The sequence below is a fragment of the Nelumbo lutea genome, chromosome 1, assembly GCF_056320005.1.
Source record: "Nelumbo lutea isolate HS-2025 chromosome 1, American lotus-T2T, whole genome shotgun sequence".
Classification (NCBI taxonomy): domain Eukaryota; kingdom Viridiplantae; phylum Streptophyta; class Magnoliopsida; order Proteales; family Nelumbonaceae; genus Nelumbo; species Nelumbo lutea.
In genome coordinates, this window is record NC_142684.1 from 46,052,378 (window position 1) to 46,059,944 (window position 7,567).

General features: G+C 33.2%; 1 long non-coding RNA gene across 1 annotated transcript; it reads left to right on the forward strand.

Annotated features, from left to right (window-relative positions):
* The first annotated feature begins 251 nt into the window (after positions 1–251).
* On the forward strand, positions 252–6,761 carry LOC148874512 (uncharacterized). Its single transcript, XR_016105891.1, has 4 exons — positions 252–879; positions 3,556–3,610; positions 4,636–4,725; positions 6,552–6,761. It is a non-coding gene; the product is annotated as an uncharacterized LOC148874512 (long non-coding RNA).
* The last annotated feature ends 806 nt before the right edge of the window (positions 6,762–7,567 follow it).

Consider the following 7,567-nt stretch of genomic DNA (forward strand, 5'->3'; position numbering starts at 1 on the left):
GTTCCTCCATTCATCAAATATCTAATTGGTAATTTTGAATGTTGACTACTTTAAAGAAATTTGACTTTTTGAAGGCTCAAACAACTATTGCCATCTATGGAAAGTCTTCTCACTGCTAGAAACATATACCATTAGAGGCTTTACAGTGTAAAAAGTGCCTCTATAAAAAGCCAACTATGACAATTAGATGAATTTATGTATAGGCACTTCTACAAATGCCTTTATATTGTATTCCATACCATTAAGGGCAGTTTTGGTATTAAATATCATTTACGACACTTCACTCTTTTTTCCTCATTTTAACACCCAAATACAAATCTACCCAGAGAGCCATCATAGTTTCCTTCGCTTTCCTCTTCTCCACTTACATACCTTCAGGCTTCAACTCCCTCTTTTGTCATTCCATTTTACGTCTCGCTTTTTTTCTCCCACTATCTTGCCATATCTAGGGTTTCTTTTATGGCAAACCAAATTTATGGTTACAACCCTAGCTACAAAGGAGTTTGTCTTTCTACCATTTATCCTTCAAGATTAACTCCAGGATTTGTTATACATCCTTATCTGTTCGATTCTCTTTTGTTGGTTCCTCGAGATACCTCAGTTTAGATCCTCTATCTACCACTTATTCTTCCAATTATTATGTTATTGATCAAGGTCCATCAATGTCCTTGAACCAAAACGACGCGTTAAGATTCTTAGGCAACAACATTAGCGGAACTGACGAGGTGGGTGGCTTCTCTATGAGTAGGGTTTCTAGAGGAATCAGTATAGTGACAGTGGCAGTGACGCCTTGTTTGTTCTCCTACATGACGTGGCCTAGTGTTGATGTCAGTGCTGTTGTTGACCCGGTTGTTGCTGGAATAAAATGGCCAACTGAAGGTCAGAATGTTTCTCTCACTTAATCACTCACTTTCGTACTGGTCTTTGTTTGCATATGTGAATGCCATAGTTATGACCACTAGTGGATTTATTGTGTAAGTTAATTCTACTGGTCGGTGTTGGTCATTGTATTTTATTGTTTCTTCGTTTTTAATGGTTTTTAGAACTTCATCATTTTTAAGGTTTTTTGGCATTTTATTATTGTGCACTATGCTACAACATGCTCGAAGGAGTATGCTTGGAGGAGTATCCTTTACTGTTTTGTAAAGGAGCAAGTCATAAGAACACACAGTGGCATTGTTTCACACTCTATTTTAAAAGAATGCAGACTTATATATATATATATATCAAAAAGACGGTTATTGTAACAACCTCAAAGTAGATTGTGATTTCTCTAGTTTTGGTAACATGATTACCTCAAAGGCTGTTTTAGGAATCCCACAACCTTGCTATGATATCCTTGTTATGTGCGATAAATTCATGTGTAAAAAGAATACAACTCATCAGTGAGGCTCAGTTGGGTTAATAAACCTGAGTTAGAGCTGAGATCTCAAAGGCCTAAAGGGTTTAGTTTTGTGACATATGAATTTGAAAATGAAGCACAGAAGGCATTGAAGGTTATGAATGGCAGGGTATTACCAATCTCTCCCTTGTTATTTTATTGGCAATAAATTTTTTTTCTATAACTTCTTTCCAAACTATTTGTGGTCATAATGAATTGCATTTTCCTTTAACACAATAGTTTTTGGAAGTGCTAAGAATTTGTTCTATAACTTAATAAACTACTTGAAACCAATGAATGAAAAGCCAGACAAATGTCCAGACAAGATATATACAGAATTGGTATAGGATTACCACTACATAATTTGTCTAGAGGTGGCTCATTGACAGCAAAAAAGGACTTGGGTTGAAGTAGTAAGACAAGATTTAATATTGGATGATGCTAAGGCTTTGGTAATTTTCTTTTTCCCCTCCACTTTTTTTAAGCTTGTCATCATATGTTTCTTTTTTCCTTACGTGACATAACCTGGTGGCAGACCTCCTTGCATATTGGACCCAAGAAGATCTTAAATGGGGCTTAGTCTACTCCTGAATCTTCTAAGCTTGATTGTTAATAATGCAACAGAGTGGATAAGTATGAACGAGTAATCAACTTAAAAATAAACATTTAAAGATCAAATAAAGGACAATTCAGTAAAGGGATAATGGAGCATTAATGCATTATTATGTCCTTTTATGTTTCAAGTTTCAAGTTTGAAGAACAATATAATTACTGCAAAGCCAAACTTAAGTTTTTCAGGGCAAAACAAAAACTAATGGCACTAGGATTTCCTGAAAGCAAAAATCCTATAAACACCCTAAGTGTAAAGTATCTAGCCACACACAGGAACACCTCCCCCTGAATTTAATATACAAGTACCGGAGATATTCGTGATGTGTGCTAGGGTGTTACCACAATTTTTGCTTTCAGAAGATCTAGACCTAAATTTGAAGTGTATCTCATGGATTTCATGACAATTAATATAAACTAAGGATATGTTTGGTTTGAAGAAAAATGCAGGGAAAGGAAGGGGAAGATAGGGGTATAGGTTTTCCCTATCTTTCCCTTCCTTTCCCTACCTCTAGCAAATTAAATTTGAATCTTTTTAAGCATTTTAACAAGCAAGGAAGGGAAGTTGTTTTCTTATAGTAGTGTTAAATTGTAGACTGACCTGGTTTTTCTGAGACTAGAAGTTCAGTATGGTGGCCAACCACATAGGACTAAAGATCACCCAGTGACATGAAAATTTAAAAATAGGTCTAACCCAAGCAAAATTATATCCTGGTGTATGATCGAGGCTGGCATAGGAAAGTTCAAGGTGAAGGGTAGAATCATTTGAATTTCCATTCATTTTCTTTTTGTTATGGTTTTTTGAATCTCTTTCTGTAGAATTGTATAAAATGAGAATCTAATTATTCTCAAGTCTGGTTAAGTTTTGAATACATTAATAAATAAAATGGGAGGATATTGATGAAGAACATAGAAATCAAAGAACCAGATGGAATTCTTGACTAAAGAAGAGATGGAGAAAAAGTAATGTTTTTTTTTTCACATGGGTCCCTCGAGAACCTACCAATGATTAAAAATCTGACAGTAGAGTCTAGATACAAAGAAAGTAATACTCATAGCAGGTCAAAAGTAGATTCTCTGTTTTGGTAGCTTTTCTTTCTCACTTCTATGTTTCATCCCCAAACTACCACCTACCAATTTTTCTTCTTCTTTTAGAAAATTTGTAAAACAGAAAACAAAATAACACAGTCAAAATGGAGACATTCAAAAAAGCTAACCCTCTCCATCTTCTCCTTCTCAATCTCGCTCTTCCCATTGTGTCTGTAGCCCAACCCACTCCCACGAGCTTCTATGGCAAAAACAGAATCCAAGTCCCATTTACTCTACAGAAAGTAGTGTAATCATCATCTCCTATTAACAAAATGCTCCTACGTAGATCCCGGAATATACCAACTGAACTATTCGCAGTCACAAAGGCTGAACAAGCATGTAGTATACTCAAAGATCAATAGACCATTTGAGATATTCATTACTAAACGAATTTGTATGTAAAACATGATTTCTAATTATGGAGGGTAAAGTTTCTTAACTTTTAACTTTGTTGTTATGATTTTGGGTGCTTGCAGGTGGACTTTTGCATTGATTACCATATATTTTGGGGTAAGCCCTCTAACTCTAAAGGTAAATCTACATTTCTTTTCTCTATGTTTCACCTTGTATTGGGTGTGTGTGTGTGTGTGTGGGTGTGTGTGTGTGTGTGCATGCACAATCAAGTAGTCACTCACATATCTACTTCCATGAACATGAAATGCCATTTCCCCCCTTTCTGTTCTAAACTTGTTCATGCATTTTGTATCTATTTATTTTTCTTACATTTTACATATATGTTATGGTTGTAACTCCCAATTATAGCTTGGTTCATTTCTCTCCATTTATGGGTGTTATCGATGTGACAATAAAGATGGTTGTGATAAGATTGATCATTCTGGTTTAGATACAGAGCAAGGTACCTATGTGTCTCCCACACATGGGAGAACACAAATGCCATCAACATGGCTGAAAAGTCAGATGTGCAGGAGGAAAACCATGTTCATCGACCTATTGGACTTTTGGTTTATGTCTTTCAAATTATTTTTTAGGTAAGATCTCTCCCCAAGAATCAGTCAAGGTAGTGAACTAGTGATTGGAGAAAACATATGATTGAGTAGGACACATGAAGTGTGCGAAGTGTATTCCCATTCATATGCAAATGAAATGAGGTTCCCCATCCCATTTTTATTATACCCTATTCTATGTACTGGTATATGTGTAGATATTTAGATTTTTACGGAATTTTTTTTGTAACCATATATATTAGGCCAAAATGACTATCAATTGCAAAGTAGGAAATGTGATGCACACAATGGCTGTGTCCAACATCCATGGTTCATATCTAGAAAGACTTCAAGATTGAATGTTGATTAAATTTGCTAGCCTTTGTACTATTTTTTTATGCTAATACCCCCTTTAATTCCTAAATATGATCCTGGGTTGGGATAGAACCTGAAAATTTTCTATTCAAACTAGATAATTTGAATAATATTTTATGACACTAGTGTCTGTTAAGCCTGTTATGCTGAATTGTTGATACATCAATCAGGCCTTCTACAAGGAGCGCATTCATCTGCAAGTTTAAAATTTTTCCTCTCATTTTTTTTGATGAACAGATGAATGCAAGTGCCATGAAGCTCATTGATTGTGCCTTTTGGCTCATCATTGTTCAATTTCTAACCATGAAAGACTACAGTCTGAATTTTGTAAGTATCAAATACAATGAATGGTTCAATTTGATGTGCTTATTGTCTCATTTCTTGAATTGTTTTTGCTCTACCTATATGTTCATATGCTTCTAGTGCCAAATGGATGTAGAGAACTCATCATTTTTCATAAACATTTAAGCCACCACTATGAAAGAATGTTTTTTCTCTTGAAATTGTAGCTCCAGTGAAATGTTAAAACTTACATGTACAATTTATGTGTTTTTTTCCCTAAATCTTCAATTATTTGTCTAAGATGAGTTTTGTGATAGTTAACCAACCCAAAAGAGCTAATTTACATGCCATAGTAAGTGCTGAGTGGGCAGCTTTTGAAATCTGTTAGGGAGACAAGGAGACATATCAATAGTCTTATTGATCAATATCAAAAGACATTAAGAAATGATCCACTTGCATACAAAATTTGTATTATTTTACTTCACTTTCTCAAAATACCTAGAGGCATTAAAACCTCACCCTTTTGGCTCACAAGTGAGTTTTAGTGGAGTATTCCTCTTGTATATTTAAAATAACACATTAGTGTAGGATTAAGTAAATGAGTGATTTATTTACTTGGAAGATATCGTGTCATGAAATTGGTGGCTAAACAATTGTATTATTTTAAGAAGTGATTTAAGAAATGATCCACTTGTATACAAAATTTGTATTATTTTACTTCACTTTCTCAAAGTACCTAGAGGCATTAAAACCGCACCCTTTTGGCTCACAAGTGAGTTTTAGTGGAGTATTCCTCTTGTATATTTAAAAGAACACATTAGTGTAGCATTAAGTAAATGAGTGATTTATTTACTTGGAAGATATCGTGTCATGAAATTGGTGGCTAAACAATTGTCATGATTGATATTTTAATTGATAACAAACTTAAGATGCAGAAAACAAAAGATAAAGAATCACTAGTTAAATGCAAGGAGCAAACCAAAGGCTATAGTAACAAGAACAAAAACAAGATTGTCGACATTATTGTTGTGGAGTGGGAGAACGGTTGTTAGAAGAAAGAAGGGTTTGTGTGGGTTTGGGATGATTTAAGGTGTAGGGTAATTTTGGGTTTTTTGAGTTCTCACAAGGGCACTGTTGGAACAAAAAATTTTGTGTGCTACCTAGCACGAAGTCTAAATAAATTGGAGGAATTTTCAGATTTTGGTTCCTCTATTCAAATGTGCAACCAAACACTACCAAACGTTGAAAAATGTGTATTTAATGCTATCGAATACGTCCTTAGTTGGGAGGAAATGATGATTTTTTTAAAGTTTGGCATTCTTGTATTGGCTATTTTGGATTTTCATAGAGTCTATTTTCTTTTCATTCTATTCGTTTGTTAGAGAATGAAGTTTTGGATTTTCTAAAGGTTCTAGCTAGCTTGTTGGTCTAGGAGAGTTGCTCCTAATTTTGTAGTCCATTTTCGTAGGAATTTTATAGGATGCATTAAAAAATAAGAGAACTCTTAAAATAGGAAAAATATGAAGAGCCATAGAATTTTTTGGGACATTCAGGTTGCCTTCCAATCCAAGGCTTTGTTTCAATCCAAAGAAGGCAAATGTTTTTCAATTTGAAATATTTTGTTTATATTTTAATAGAAACAAGAAGATCTTTACCTTCCATACCTTGAAATCTTAAATATGTATTAGGCCACAAAATAAAGAAGTGTTTTGATGCAAAATTAGGAATAAGCTATCATCCCAAAGCTGTTTTTAAGGTAAGAATTGTGCACCATGTAATTAGATGGTTAAAGATCTTTTGTTTTTGAAAAATTATAGTTATTAATTCGACTAATTTTTTTTTCATTTTGTTGTATTATTTTTTTCTTGTAGTTGTAGGTTGTGGAAGAAAAATAATGCAGATGGTCTCGAGATGAACTACTTTTTTCTTTTGTTAATTGTTTTTTGCATTTTTTATTCCATATGTTTTTGTAGATGGATTGTTCTTTTCTTTTTGAAGTTGTATCAATTAATATGGAACAATATTTAGAAACAATTGCTATCTTTTAATAAATATGTCAATGAATTATTTTAAATAGCAAATTAAATGCTTTTATATAGGTTTACAAATGATAAACTAGTTTTTTTAAATAGAAATAATGATCTTTTGAGACAGTCACAACTGCCTCTAAATATGAGCAATCAATACTTTTAGTGGCAATTACAAGTGTTATTATTATAAAGCATAAGTAGGATTCTTAAAATTACTTTTAGAGGCAAATTTAATTAAAATGCCTCTAAAAATGTACATTTGGTGGCATTCGTACATGCCTCTATATAATGCTTTTTAGTGACAATGCTTTAGAGGTATGATTATGTGCCTCAATATTATATTTTTGGAGGCATTTATCAGATGTGCCTCTAATTATCAATTAAGTGCCCTTATAACATTTAGAGGCAATTACATGAGAATTATAGGCATTTTTTGTTTCCTTTGTAGGTGATTTTTCTAGTAGTGTCTAACAAGTTAGAGGAAATTAAATCATTTTTAAGATAGGAAAAATCCCTCAAATGTCTAGAAAAAGATTAGTTGCTCTCAAATATTCTATAAATAGAGGATTTTTGCTTAATTCAAAAATAAGAGGCAAGAGATTAAAATCAAGTTAGAGAAAAACAACTTATGCATTCCTTGTACATATTGTATAGTTGTTTTTTAGAGAGAACTAGTAAGAGTCATTTTTGAAGAAATCCTTATGCTTTAATGGTTTTAGAGGTGAACAAAGTTGAGAAGCCTTTGAGCTTGTATAGTGTGTTGAGTATCTTTAGAGAAATTTTTATAATTAAGTTAGTTTTAGCTTTATATTGTTATATCTGCCTATTTAGAGGCTTATCTTGTTGCAAATATGCAT